Genomic DNA, 14198 nt, shown 5'->3' with positions numbered 1-14198 from the left:
TAACAAGAGGGTATTATGCTAAGCAAAATAAATCAGAGAAAGGTAAATATCATATGATTTCACTTATATGTTTTAAGAAGAAAAACAGATGAACATAGGGCAAGGGAAGGAAAAATAAAATAAGATGAAAACAGGGAGGCAAACCACAGGGGATTCTTAACTATAGGAAACAGGCTGGGGTGGGGGCGGTGGGAGGATGGGGTGATGGGCACGAAGGAGGGCATGTGATGTAATGAGCACTGGATGTCATATGCAACTGAAAAATCACTGAATTCTTCCACTGAAAATAATAATACACTCTATGTTAACTAACTTGAATTTAAATAAGACATTTTAAAAAAAGTATCATCTCTGATAGATTGCCACGAAGGGGGGGGATTATGTCAGTCTTTTTTTTTTTTTTTTTTAAAGATTTTATTTATTTATTTGACAGAGAGAGATCACAAGTAGGCAGAGAGGTCCGAAGCAGGCTCCCTGCTGAGCAGAGAGCCTGATGCAGGGCTCGATCCCAGGACACCAGGATCATGAGCTGAGCCGAAGGCAGCGGCTTAACCCACTGAGCCACCCAGGCACCTGGGATTATGTCAGTCTTGATCACTATTATATTTACTGACATAGTAGTAGATGCTTGTTAAATATTTATTGAATAAGTAATGCATTTTGTAGATGAGGAACCTGAAGCATAGGAAGAATAAATGATTTGTATAAACCTTGAGTTTATACAAATTGTCACTTGACTTCTGGTACCACAGCTGCCTCATTGTCAGGAACTTTGGATTCTTAGGGTTTTTTGTTTGTTTTGTGTTTTTGTTTTCTGTTTGTTTGTTTTACTCTTTTTCTCTCCAGTTTGAAAAATTACTAAAATAATACATGTTTCTTGTAGAATATTTAGAAAATATGGATGAGCTAATAAGCAAAAAGAATGGGAGAGGAAGAGAGGTTAGAAGGCAAGATGAGACAAGGAAAAAGAAGTAGGGATAGTCACTCCAAAGTCCTGTCACCTGGGCATAAATACTGTTAACATTTTGGAATCTTTCAGACATTGTTCTAGGTGCTGTGCAGGAATGTGCACGTGTTTGTGCACATGTGCACACGCACACATAGGTTTGTCTATGTTTTTAAATTGAGAAACTTCACAGAAAGTAGAAATGTGTAAAAGTTGAAATACCAGGAGATGGTTCTTTTGTAACAGCGGGAATCAAAGACTCCTGCTGTAGAAAACCAGAAGGCATCTTCTGGGATCCCAGGAATGAGAAGACTGCCTCCAAATGAATAACTCCGTAACTTTTGTTTGTTTGTTTTTCTATGTCCCCTTAATGGAGAAGAAGAATCTGACTCACTGAAAAAGACAAAGTTCTGTCCTGCCTTGGTCTTTTTTTTTTTTTTTTTTTTTTTTTTTTTTTAAGATTTATTTATTTATTTGACAGAGAGAGATTACAAGTAGGCAGAGAGGCAGGCAGAGAGAGAGAGGAGGAAGCAGGCTCCCTGCTGAGCAGAGAGCCCGATGCGGGACTCGATCCCAGGACCCTGAGATCATGACCTGAGCCGAAGGCAGCGGCTTAACCCACTGAGCCACCTGCCTTGGTCTTTTATACTTTTAATTTTTAGTTTTTTTTTATTATCTTCAATTAGCCACCATACAGTACACCATTATTTTTGATATAGTGCTCAATGATTCATTAGCGATGTATAACATCCAGTGTTCACCACAACACGTGCCCTCCTTAATACCCATTACCCAGCCACTTTATCCCCCAAACCCCCTCCCTTCTGAAACCCTCAGTTTGTTTCCCAGAGTCCAGAGTGTGTCATGGTTTGGCTCCCTCTCTGATTTCTTCCCATTCAGTTTTCCCTTCATTCCCCTATTGCCCTTCTTGCTTTTTCCTGTGTTCCACATATGAGTGAAACCATATGATAATTGTCTTTCTCTGCTTGACGTATTTCACTTATCATCATCCCCTCCAGTTCCATCCATGTCGATGCAAATGGTGGGTATTCATCCTTTGTGATGGCTGAGTAATATTCTATTGTATATATGTACCCCATCTTCTTTATCCATTCATCTGTTGAAGGGCATCTTGGCTCTTCCACAGTTTGGCTCTTGTGGACCTTGCTTCTATGAACATTGGTGTGCATGTGGCCCTTCTTTTCACTACATCTTTATCTTTGGGATAAATACCTAGTAGTGCAATTCCTGGGTCATAAGGCAGCTCTACTTTTAACTTTTTGAGGAACCTCCATACTGTTTTCCAAAGTGGCTGTACCAGCTTGCATTCCCACTGTCAGTGTAAGAGGGTTCTTCTTTCTCCACATCCTTGCCAGCATTTGTTGTTTCCTGCCTTGTTAATTTTTGCCATTTTAACTGGTGTAAGGTGGTATCTCAGTTTGGTTTTGATTTGAATTTTCATGATGGCTAATGATGTTGAACATTTTTTCATGTGTCTGATAGCCATTTGTATATCTTCATTGGAGAAGTGTTTGTTCATGTTTGCTGCCCATTTTTTGACTTGATTATTTGTTTTTTGCATGTTGAGTTTGAGAAGTTCTTTATTGATCTTGGATACCAGTCTTTTATCTGTAATGTCATTTGCAAATATCTTCTTCCATTCCATGGGTTGCCGCTTGGTTTTGATGACTGTTTCCTTTGTTGTGCAGAAGGTTTTTATCTTTAAAAATTTTATTTTTATTTTTTTATAAATTTTTTTATTTTTAAAATTTTTTATAGTGTATTATTAGCCCCAGGGGTACTGGTTTGTGAATCAACAGGTTTACACCCTCCACAGCTCTCACCACAGCACATACCCTCCCCAGTGTCCATAACCCCACCACCCTCTCTCTACACCCCTCCCCCCACCCCTCCCTCAGTTTGTTTTGTGACATTAAGAGTCTCTTTTGGTTTGTCTACCTCCTGATCCCATCTTGTTTCATTTATTCTTTTCCTACTCCCCTAACGTCCCCCCCGCCCCGTTGCATCTCCACTTCCTCATATCAGGGAGATCATATGATAGTTGTCTTTCTCCGACTGACTTATTTCACTAAGCATAATACCCTCTAGTTCCATCCAGGTCGTCACAAATGGCAAGATTTCATTTCGTTTGATGGCTGCATAGTATTCCAGTGTGTGTGTGTGTGTGTGTGTGTGTGTGTGTGTTTACCACATCTTCTTTATCCATTCATCTGTTAATGGACATTTAGGTTCTTTCCATAGTTTGGCTGTTGTAGACATTGCTGCTATAAACATTTTGGTGCATGTGCCCCTTTGGATCACTACGTTTGTATCTTTAGGGTAAATACCCAGTAGTGCAATTGCTGGGTCATAAGGTAGCTCTATTTTCCACTTTTTGAGGAACCTCCATGTTGTTTTCCAGAGTGGTTGCACCAGCTTGCATTCCCACCAACAGTATAGGAGGGTTCGCCTTTCTCTGCATCCTCGCCAGCATCTGTCATTTCCTGACTTGTTAATTTTAGCCATTCTGACTGGTGTGAGGTGGTATCTCACTGTGGTTTTGATTTGTATTTCCCTGATGCCAAGTGATGTGGAGCACTTTTTCATGTGTTTGTTGGCCATCTGGATGTCTTCTTTGCAGAAATGTCTGTTCATTTCCTCGGCCCATTTCTTGATTGGATTATTTGTTCTTTGAGTGTTGAGTTTGCTAAGTTCTTTATAGATTTTGGATACTAGCCCTTTATCTGATATGTCATTTGCAAATCTCTTCTTCCATTCTGTCAGTTGTATTTTGGTTTTGTTAACTGTTTCCTTTGCTGTGCAAAAGTTTTGATCTTGATGAAGTCCCAATGGTTCATTTTTGCCCTTGCTTCCCTTGTCTTTGGTGATGTTTCTAGGAAGAAGTTGCTGCAGCTGAGGTCAAAGAGGTTGCTGCCTGTGTTCTCCTCTAGTATTTTGATGGATTCCTTTCTCACATTTAGTTCCTTCATCCATTTTGAGTCTAGAAGGTTTTTATCTTGATGAAGTCCCAGAAGTTCATTTTTGCTTTTGTTTCCCTCGCTTTTGGAGACATGTCTTGAAAGAAGTTGTTGTGGCTGACTGAGGTCCAGTAACAGGTTACTACCTGTGTTCTCCTCTAGTGTTTTGATGGATTCCTGTCTCACATTGAGGTCTTTCATCCATTTTGAGTTTATATTTGTGTATGGTGTAGGAGAATGGTCCAGTTTCATTCTTATGTATGTAGCTGTCCAATTTTCCCAGCACCATTTATTGAAGATACTCTTTTTTCCATTGGATAATTTTTTCCTGATTTGTCAAAGATTAGTTGACCATAGAGTTGAGGGTCCATATCTGGAGACTCTACGTGTCTGTTTTTGTGCCAATACCATGCTGCCTTAGTGAACATGAAGCTCTGTAATATAGCTTGAAGTCAAGCAATGTGATGCCCCCAGCTTTGTTTTTTCTTGTTCAACATTGTCTTTGTGATTCAGGGTCTTTTCTGGTTCCATACAAATTTTAGGATTGCTTGTTGCCGCTCTGTGAAAAATGCTACCTTGACCTTTTATAGAGAATCTCTATTTTCTTCTGATAGAGTCATAATGGGGACTGTTCTCTAGGAGGCTGATTGCCCTAGAAGACTGGTCTTTGATTTCTTTTTTTTTTTTTTAAAGATTTTATTTATTTATTTGACAGGTAGAGATCACAAGCAGGCAGAGACAGAAGGAAGCAGGCTCCCTGCTAAGCAGAGAGCCTGATGCGGGGCTCGATCCCAGGACTCCGGAATCATGACCCGAGCTGAAGGCAGAGGCTTTAATTCACTGAGCCACCCAGGTGCCCCGGTCTTCAATTTCTTAAATGTGTTTGTCCAAGAACCTATCAGCTTAGTTAATTGGAAGTTAGTAGAGCATTTTCTTTCAGTCCTAAGATCTGCCCAGTTAGCCTACTCTTACTGGCATAACTTTTTGGCAAACAGCATTTGAGTCATGAGTAAGTACACTTTGCCTTTGAGCCTCCCCTGGAACCATGGTGTGTTTGTATTTGTCCTCTTGCCATTGCATATTTCTGAGCCCTGACTGTTACAGTTCATATGGAAGTTTGGCATTCTGCTTCATCAAGTACTGAGTCCAGGAAGTACAGGCTCTATATACTGTTCAGATCTACATACCACTTCCAAGCAAAGATTTGTTATCTTCAGATTTATTCTTTTTCTACTGTTTGCAAATATTAATTGATTCCCCACTTCGTGCTAGATGCTATAATTGACACTGGAGCTACTACGGTGAATAAGGCCCAGTCCCTGCCTTCAGAGAGCTCATGTTCTGTGGAGCAGGCACACATATAAACAGGCCTTTAGGGTTCTACATGATAGGGATGCGTGGGATGCCATGAGAACAGTGACTAGGGGATCCTCACAACCCTAACATTTTACACTGAGTCCTGAAGGACTCAGGATTTTGCAGTTCTTTAATATTACCCAATCTCTGTGTAATTAGGATTATGTCTTTCTACTCAAACTGGATAATTAATAAAACATAAGTTTGAAAACATTCAGGTATTCATTAGGTGAGTAATTACTGCCGAGCTGGTGTTTTAAGAAAGAACTTTAAAAATATACATGTATTAGGGATGCCTGGGTGACTCAGTCAATTAATTGTCTGCCTTCAGCTCATGTCATGATTCTAGGGTCCTGGGATCAAGTCCCACGTCAGGCTCTGGCCTCAGCAGGAGGCCTGCTTCTCTCTCTGCTTCTGCCTGCCGCTCTCCCTGTTTGTGCTTCCCCCTCTCTCTCTGACAAGTGGATAAATAAAATCTTAAAAAAAATAAAATCCATGAGTATTAAATCTTTTTCCCTTGCCAAGTCCTATCTTAAATACTGAGGTGGCAGTGGAGTGCTGGTATAGGAGGAATAATGGATGAAATAGGTCAAGGTCTATGAAAGTTCTCAGTCCAGTTAGAAGAACAGATTTAGTTCTATTTTTTTTTTAAGATTTTATTTATTTATTTGACAGAGAGAGAGCACAAGTAGGAGAAGCAGCAGGCAGAGGGAGAGGGAGAAGCAGGTTTCTTTTTTTTTTTTCTTTTAAATTCTGTTAATACAAATATTTCAGAGAGGCAGGCAGAGAGAGAGAGGAAGAAGCAGGCTCCCTGCTGAGCAGAGAGCCTGATGTGGGGCTCAATCCCAGGACCCTGGGATAAAGCAGAGGCTTTAACCCACTGAGCCACCCAGGCACCCTGAGAAGCAGGTTTCTTGCTGACCAGAGAGTCCAATGCAGGGCTTGATCCCAGGATCCTGGGATCATGACCTGAGCTGAAGGCAGCTGATTAATGACTGAGTCACCCAGGCACCCCAGAAGAACAGATTTAAAATAGAGAATTGCAGCAAAGAGTACACAACCAGATGTCAGAACCAGGTGTTCTTGTCATCAGCTCCCCCCATTCTTTTACTTCTCCAGCAGGGGAAGCACCATCCCAGCTTCAAGAAGGAGTTTGATTTGGAAATAGAAATAGGGGAAAGAGACCTGCTTGTCTTCCTTGGCCCACTGGAATTATCTGTCCTCTTCATTCTCTGGTTTATTGCACGAGCACATTTATGGCATTGACAACTTCCGGAGGATTATAGGAATTCCTGAGCATCTCAGCCTTGACATTCCCCTCTTCCCCTCACAGGGAATTCTTACTCTTCTTTTGCCCAGTATATTCTCACCAAGGCACAGAGATAAATTGAGTGCTCCGTTGTTGTTAAATCTGCCTTCAGTGACTATTTTCCTTTACACAGCTTTCACCTTAACCAGAAAGAAAGGCTTCAGAATCAAGACCCCATATTGGGGAGTTGGGGGAAATTGGAAGGGGAGGTGAACCATGAGAGGCTATGGACTCTGAAAAACAATCTGAGGGGTTTGAAAGGGCGGGGGGTGGGAGGTTAGGGGAACCAGGTGGTGGGTATTAGAGAGGGCACGGATTGCATGGAGCACTGGGTGTGGTGCAAAAACAATGAATACTGTTATGCTGAAAAGAAATGAAAACAAAAAGAATTTTAGTAGGGCTTTATTGAATTATTTATTGGAATTTGAAAAAAAATCCTGTTATTATTTTTATTACTACAAAAAATCCCACAAGCCCCCCCAAAACCCCATATTACCCCTCTGATGTCTTCTAAACTCTTTGGTGGTTCAACTAGATTGTAAACTCTTTAAAGCTGTTTTTTATACTTTTTCTATATCTAATGTAGTACCAAGTATATAGTAAGGGCTTTCTATATGTGTGGATATATATGTATTATATATATAGTGTGTATATATATAATATATATATGTGTGTTATATGTGTACATATATACTCTTCAGCATGGAGTGGGGAGCAGCTTTTTGAGTAGAAGCCTTATACATGTTGCTCTGTCACATAATTTATACCTTTTCCAGCATATCAGATTTTCCATTGCTGAGAAGTACACACCACACATATTTAAACCACACTGCGGTATTCTTTATTTTGAATTATTTATTTTGTTGATTCTCTCTGTTAGAGATTGTTTGGGTATTATTCTTGGGGGAATCTTTAGAAACAGGCAGAGAGAAAACTTAGGGGACTTGTTGTAAAGATTTGTTAGCATTTTTCCATTCAGCTCTGGTGCACTGGACAGACACATTCAGAATAGTTAATCTAGTAATTGTTTGAGAGCATAAGTATTTATTCATCTCACTAATAGTCATCTTTTCTGGAAATGATTAAAGATATGAAACATTATTCTCAGTCCAAAATGATTTGCAGTCAGGAGATGTAGGAGTGGATTTTTGGATCATTGACCAAAGGACACTGTGTTTCCAAGGCTGTCTGGCAAACATCATGAGGTTCCAGTCTCAGATTCCTCGAAGGGAGAATACAGAAAAGAAAGCCTTATTTCATTCACCAAGTGGCTCAGCAGTAGATCAGACTGATGGACCAGATCAACAAATATCGCAAAACAGGAAGTTGACTCTCCTGAAATCTTTCCTTGTTTCCTCTCAAAAACAATTTTTACCTCTGTTGGGCCCCTACAACTCTTAGTCTATACTTCTATCATACTTTCTTTTCTTCTCCGTTTTTTTTTAACTTCTATTTTTAATTCAATAACATGTTATAATGTGGACATTTTACTTCTTTAAAAATGTGTTTTTATTGAAATACAATTAATATACAGTGTTATATTAGTTTCAGTTCAATAACGATTTAACAATTCTATAGATTACTTAGTGCTTATCGTGCTAAGTATACTCTTTTTTTCATAGTACAAAAAAACCAGAAATATTTTTTAAAAAAATTATTTTTATTAACATATAATGTATTATTAGCCCCAGGGGCACAGATCTGTGAATCATCAGGCTTACACACTTCACAGCACTCACCATAGCACATAACCTCCCCAATGTCCATCACCCAGCCATCCTATACTTAGGCCCTCACCCCCCAGCAACCCTCAGTTTGTTTTGTAAGATTAAGAGTCTTTTATGGTTTGTCTCCCTCCCGACCCATCTTGTTTCATTTTTTCCTTCCCTACCCCCCACAACCCCAACCCTGCCTCTCAAATTCCTCATATCAGAGAGATCATATGATAATTATCTTTCTCTGATTGACTTATTTCACTCAGCATAATACCCTCTAGTTCTATCCATGTCATTGCAAATGGCAAGATTTACCAGAAATACTTTTATTGAGGGATGAACCATTTGCTTTCACATAATTGTTAGAATTTTCTTAATTACTTATATATGTATATTTTAAATTTTATAAATAGTAACAAATAAGTAATTTTATTTATTTTTAAAATTCCAGTGTAATTAACATATACTGTTACATTAGTTTTGAAATGTACAATGTTGTGGTTCAAAAATTCTACACATTACTTAGTACTTATTAAGATAAGTGTACTCTTAATATCCCTTATTTATTTCACTTATCCTCCACTCACCTCCCCTCTGGCAACCAATAATTTGTTCTCGGTATGTAAGAGTCTAGGGTGTTTTTTTTGTTTTGTTTTTTGGTTTATCTCTCTTATTCTTTGTTCATTTGTTTTGTTTCTTAAATTCTACATGTGAATGAAATCATATGGTATTTGTCTTTCTCTGGCTTATTCTACTTAGCATTATACATAATCTCTAGGTCCATCTGTGTTGCAAATGGCAAGATCTCATTATTTTTTTAAAAGATTTTATTTATTTATTTGAGAGAGAGTGAAGGTGAGAGAGATTACGGAGGGAGAGGAGGAAGGAGATTTGCCGCTGAATGGAGAGCCTGATAGGGGCTCAATTCCATAACTCTGGGATCATGACCTGAGCCAAAGACAGATGCCTAACTGACGGAGCCACCCAGGTGCCTCAAGAGCACATTCTTTTGTATGGCTGAGTAACATTCCTTTGTACATATGTACCACATCTTTATCCATTCATCTATAGACAGACACTTGGGTTGCTTCCATATCTTGGCTATAGTAAATAATGCTATAATAAACATAGGGGTGCATATGTCTTTTTGAATTAGCATTTTTGTTTTCCCTGGGTAAATACCCAGTAATGGAATTACTGGATTGTATGGTAATTCTCCTTTTAATTTTTGGAGGAACTTCCATACTGTTTTCCACAATGGCTGCACCAAGTTCCATTTCCACTAACAGTGCACGAGGGTTCCTTTTTCTCCACATCCTCGCCAACACTTCATATTTCTTATCTTTTTGATTCTAGTTGTTCTGATAGGTATGAGTTGATATCTCATTCTGGTTTTGATTTGCATTTCCCTGTCCATCGTACCTTTTAAAGTAACTGTTTATAGACCTGTCCTGCCCTACTTGCAGAATGTAAGGCCCTTAAGGAGAAAGGTATGCATTAAAAAGTACATTTACAAAAAAAAAAGTACATTTACTTTAGTACTCTTTTGAGGTAAAAATAACCACAGGAAAAACTATTATTGATAGTTACACATTAGTGACTTTCATTTCATTAAAGCTCAAGATAAATTTAGAAGAAAGACAAAACAGTTTAATAGAAAGAAATAGCTCTTAGCATAGAGCCAGAAATACCACAATAACAGTTAATCATAGATTGGAGATCTCTTTTGCATGCTTAGGGTAGTGGGGGTCAAGGTTAGAGGAGCCTGAGTACATGTGTGTGGATGAGGGGATGGAGTGATACCAGAGTTTGATGAAAGCCATTTCTTCCTTTTAGTAGTTTGGTCAGAATCATCTTAGTAATGGAAACTAGAATCAGTGTGTCTTTACCAAGTAACTAAAGCAACCTATTAGATCTTAATTATAGGACTACCCACCATCTGTCAGAAGAGAGAGAAGGGGTTATCTAGGTAGAGTTGACTATTTATGGCACCAAGGGGCCACAGTCCTGTACCTTTATTTTTTTTTATTTTTATTTTTTTTTAAGATTTTATTTATTTATTTGACAGAGAGAGATTACAAGTAGGCAGAGAGGCAGGCAGAGAGAGAGAGAGGAGGAAGCAGGTTCCCTGCTGAGCAGAGAGCCCGATGCGGGACTCGATCCCAGGACCCTGAGATCATGACCTGAGCCGAAGGCAGTGGCTTAACCCACTGAGCCACCCAGGCGCCCAGTCCTGTACCTTTAAAATTCTAAGCTGCACGATTTGAGGTTGATTTTTAGGCAAGAGATTTTATTTGCATCTAATGCTGTGAAACTGTTACATTTTATTTCATTTGGATGTCCTGCAGTGCTTTTGTTCATTTTTTTTCAAATGATAGAATAGAAATTCTACGAGGAAGGGAAAGATAGGGAGAGGGAGGGAGAAGTAGAGAGAGGGAAGAAATTTTTCAGGAGTGGAAAACATAAAGGAAAATATGCAAGAAAAAATACAATAGAAAAATCACAGGTATGCAAAGAAACATTACCTTTTTTCAAAAAGAAGATATGGTTACATTTTTAACAGACACATAAGCTGTAGCTCAAATGTAATAGTATAAAGAAGATTTATCCAAGAAAGAGATAAAGCTGGTCATGACTTAGTAGAAATCCCTGAGCTAAAGGCAATTGAACATGAGCTTAGTATTCTTTTTCAGAGTGGTCTAGCTGATTCTTCTATGTGACACTGTGGGAATGAGCAGTATTTTTTTAAAGTTTAAGTCATAAGATTTATGAGAGGTTTAAAAAACCTGGAGCTAATTATAAAAGTGCTACTGGTGAAGTCCCTCAGACCCAATAATAGATGCATCATGACCTCTATTTAATATACATGGAGAATTTGGGATAAAAAAGCCATTTTATAATTAAAGGTCTATATCCAGTGGCCATTAATCAGTTAGTTAATGTGGGGGCTCCTGGGTGGGTCAGTCAGTTGAGTGTCCGAGTCTTGGTTTTGGCTCAGGTCATGATCTCAGGGTTGTGGGATTGAGCTCTGTGTGGGCTCTGTGCTCAGTGGGGAGTTGCTTGAGATTTTCTCTCTGCACACACTCTCTCTCTCAAAGAAATAACTAAATCTTTTTTAAAAATTATGATTTCTAGCATCATGGGAGTGCTAAAGAGTTTGTGGTTATTTCTAGTGGTGCTAATAGCATTGTTAGTAAAGAAAATGTACTGTCACCATAAACTAGAGAATTGGATTCAAGCATGGGAGGTAATTACAATACTTAGTTTTAATGTGAAGTTAAAATTTATTCCTTCAACTTTCAGTCCAAACTTATTTTGTTGGATAATTAATAAATTATGATGAGGGCTTTCTGCCTTTCTAATTAATTGAATGGTTACTTGATTGAAAGTTACAGTTCCCAAATATGAAAAAGAAGTTTCTTTAACCCTAAAGTGGGATAGCAGTGCTTTCACTAGGCATATTGTCAGTAATAACTTTTGTGGGTGTTTCATTGAATAACAACATCTGGGAAACTTGGTCCTCAGCCAACAGTGCTGTCTGCCTCTGTGGCTTTCTCACTGCTATTCTTTGCCCTAAATGATAGCTAGCTTGAGTTATTAACAGTTAATCTCTTAGGAGAAGAGGTTTGTGTGTCTTTGTGTCTGTATGTGTGTGCTTGTGTGTGTGTTTTGGGCAGATAAATGGCATAGACGGGGTCTGGCCTAAACCAAAACTCAGTAGTGTAAAGTTGCTCTCTTTTTTTGGTTCTGGCTTCATTTTTGTGCATTCTGCCCTATAACTAGACATTACCTCTCAATCTTTCATTCAGGAACATCTTTGCCATTGCTAATAACTTTCATATCCCTGTTGATGCCAGAGCCAACCTTAATGATCCCTTGGAGTCAGCTTTGTGCATAGTGGAGATGGCCGCATTTTCTCTATGTGTCCTGAGGTGTACAAAGCACCAGCAATGGTAAATAAGCACTTCTAGGTCATTCTGGAAATTTTTGTTGAGAAAACCATAAGATAAAGGATTTATGCATGTGGAAATCCTAGCAATCAAGTGGCAAATTACAAATATCAGATCATGGTGACAGCCCATCGGCACCTCATGACGTTAGTCAAAAATAACACAGAGGGTGTTCAGGGGCAGCCCGCAGTCTCCCAAGGTCACTACAGTGGAGATCAACATTGTGTTGATCCCCTTGTTCTCATTGAGCTGGCTCTCAGGTTCCCTAGTGCTGTTTTCCTTCTCACTTCTCCTGTGGAGGTAGGTAAGAGTCTTCGAGTAGCAGATGATGTTGAAGCTCAGAGGGGCACCGTACTGGACCATAAACACGAAGGTGGTAAAGATGGGCCACTTCGTTTTTGGTGGGCCAGATCTCTGTGCAGGCCGCATCATGGGTGTAGAGGTCACCAGGGAAAGAGAGGCTCTGGAAAGGCTCATTGGTGGGTGCAGGAAGAAGGGCTTAGACAGTAGAAGAGGAAACAGCCAGATCAATGTAATAACCCCAGTAGGCACGAGGTACAATACACTGTGTTTCCAGCCATAGGGGTTTGCAGCCAGCTGAAAACTTTCTTTTTTTTTTTCCATGACTTATTTAATATGTTGGCTTATTGAATTTCAATTAAAAAAATAAATGTGAAAAAATAAAGATTTGTTTACTTTTTGAGAGAGAGATAGTAAGGGCAGAGAGAGAACATCATGTAGACTCTGCCCATGCTCAGCGGGGTACCTGATGCGAGGCTCGATCCCATGACCCTGGGATCATGACCTGAGCTGAAATCAAGAGTTGGATGCTTAACCCCCTGAGCCACTCAGGCATGCCAACGGAAACTTTTCAACAGCAATTAACACAACTGAGTATTATGGACAGAGGTGGAGACACTCTGCACATAAGAGCTGAGTTTGCACATGGTATCCCCAAATATCCAGGGGCCCATGAGTGTGGATGACAGTGGAAAGTATACACAGGGCATATACCAAGATGTCAGAGGAAGAGACCTTGGTAGTCAGTATATTAGTGATATTCTGAGCTTCTCTCTGCTTCTTTTTTTTTTTTTTTAAGTATTTTTATTTATTTATTTGACAGAGAGAGAGATCACAAGTAGGCTGAGAGGCAGGCAGAGAGAGAGGGGGAAGCAGGCTCCCCGCCGAGCAGAGAGCCCAATGTGGGCCTCCATCCCAGGACCCTGAGACCGTGACCCGAGCTGAAGGCAGAGGCTTTAACCACTGAGCCACCCAGGTGCCCCTTCTCTCTGCTTCTTAAAGATTATAATGATGAGAGAAAGGTTTCCAAAAAGGCCCACTCTTCAGACCACAGTATAGACTATGAGGAATAGGAGCAAGGCTAGACAAGGGGGTCAGTGAACCTCAACGTAGAGAAATGCAGAGTTGTTGCTTTCTAGCATTGGTTTTATTAAATGCTGGGTAGTTTAGAGAAAGTTCCATTATGTTAGTGTTCTAAGGAAAGCATTTCTAAGCTTATTCTGGCCATCAATTCTTGGGAAGCACTTCGATTCTGAGGCTTCCAGTTAATAATTAGTAGGGTTTAATCTTCTATGATCTTTATCTGTGCTCATTGGAAATGCACCTGTGACTTGAGTATCAGCCTGAAATCCTAAAAAATTAAAGAGAACCCAGAATATTAGTGCAAAGTCTTAACCACCTGAACAGGTCTATTGTGGAACAGGGTCCCTGTGAGGACCTAGAGAGATGGGTCTCCCTGTCCTTGCTCTTCTCTCATCTCAGGGTACTCTCTTTGTCCCAGCAGTATAGTCTTTAGAGCTAATAAGGAAGGGGATGTGATAGCTTTCAGTTAAGTATATAAGGTTGCCCAGATATGTTTCCATTTCTGTCACCTCCTGTGCTTTGTGTGTGTGTGTCTATGTGTATGTATGTGTACGCCCGCTG

General features: G+C 39.6%; 2 pseudogenes; both read right to left on the bottom strand.

Annotated features, from left to right (window-relative positions):
- LOC132027544 (glyceraldehyde-3-phosphate dehydrogenase-like) overlaps positions 1 to 12128 on the bottom strand; it is a 29710-nt pseudogene extending 17582 nt beyond the window's left edge.
- A 273-nt stretch (positions 12129 to 12401) lies between these two features.
- Positions 12402 to 13264, bottom strand: LOC132027543 (putative neuropeptide Y receptor type 6; annotated as a pseudogene).
- Between the last annotated feature and the right edge of the window lie 934 nt (positions 13265 to 14198).

This window comes from Mustela nigripes, chromosome 12 (assembly GCF_022355385.1).
Source record: "Mustela nigripes isolate SB6536 chromosome 12, MUSNIG.SB6536, whole genome shotgun sequence".
Lineage (NCBI taxonomy): Eukaryota > Metazoa > Chordata > Mammalia > Carnivora > Mustelidae > Mustela > Mustela nigripes.
Note: the sequence above shows the minus strand (reverse complement) of the source record. Positions and strands in the feature narration are given on the sequence as shown.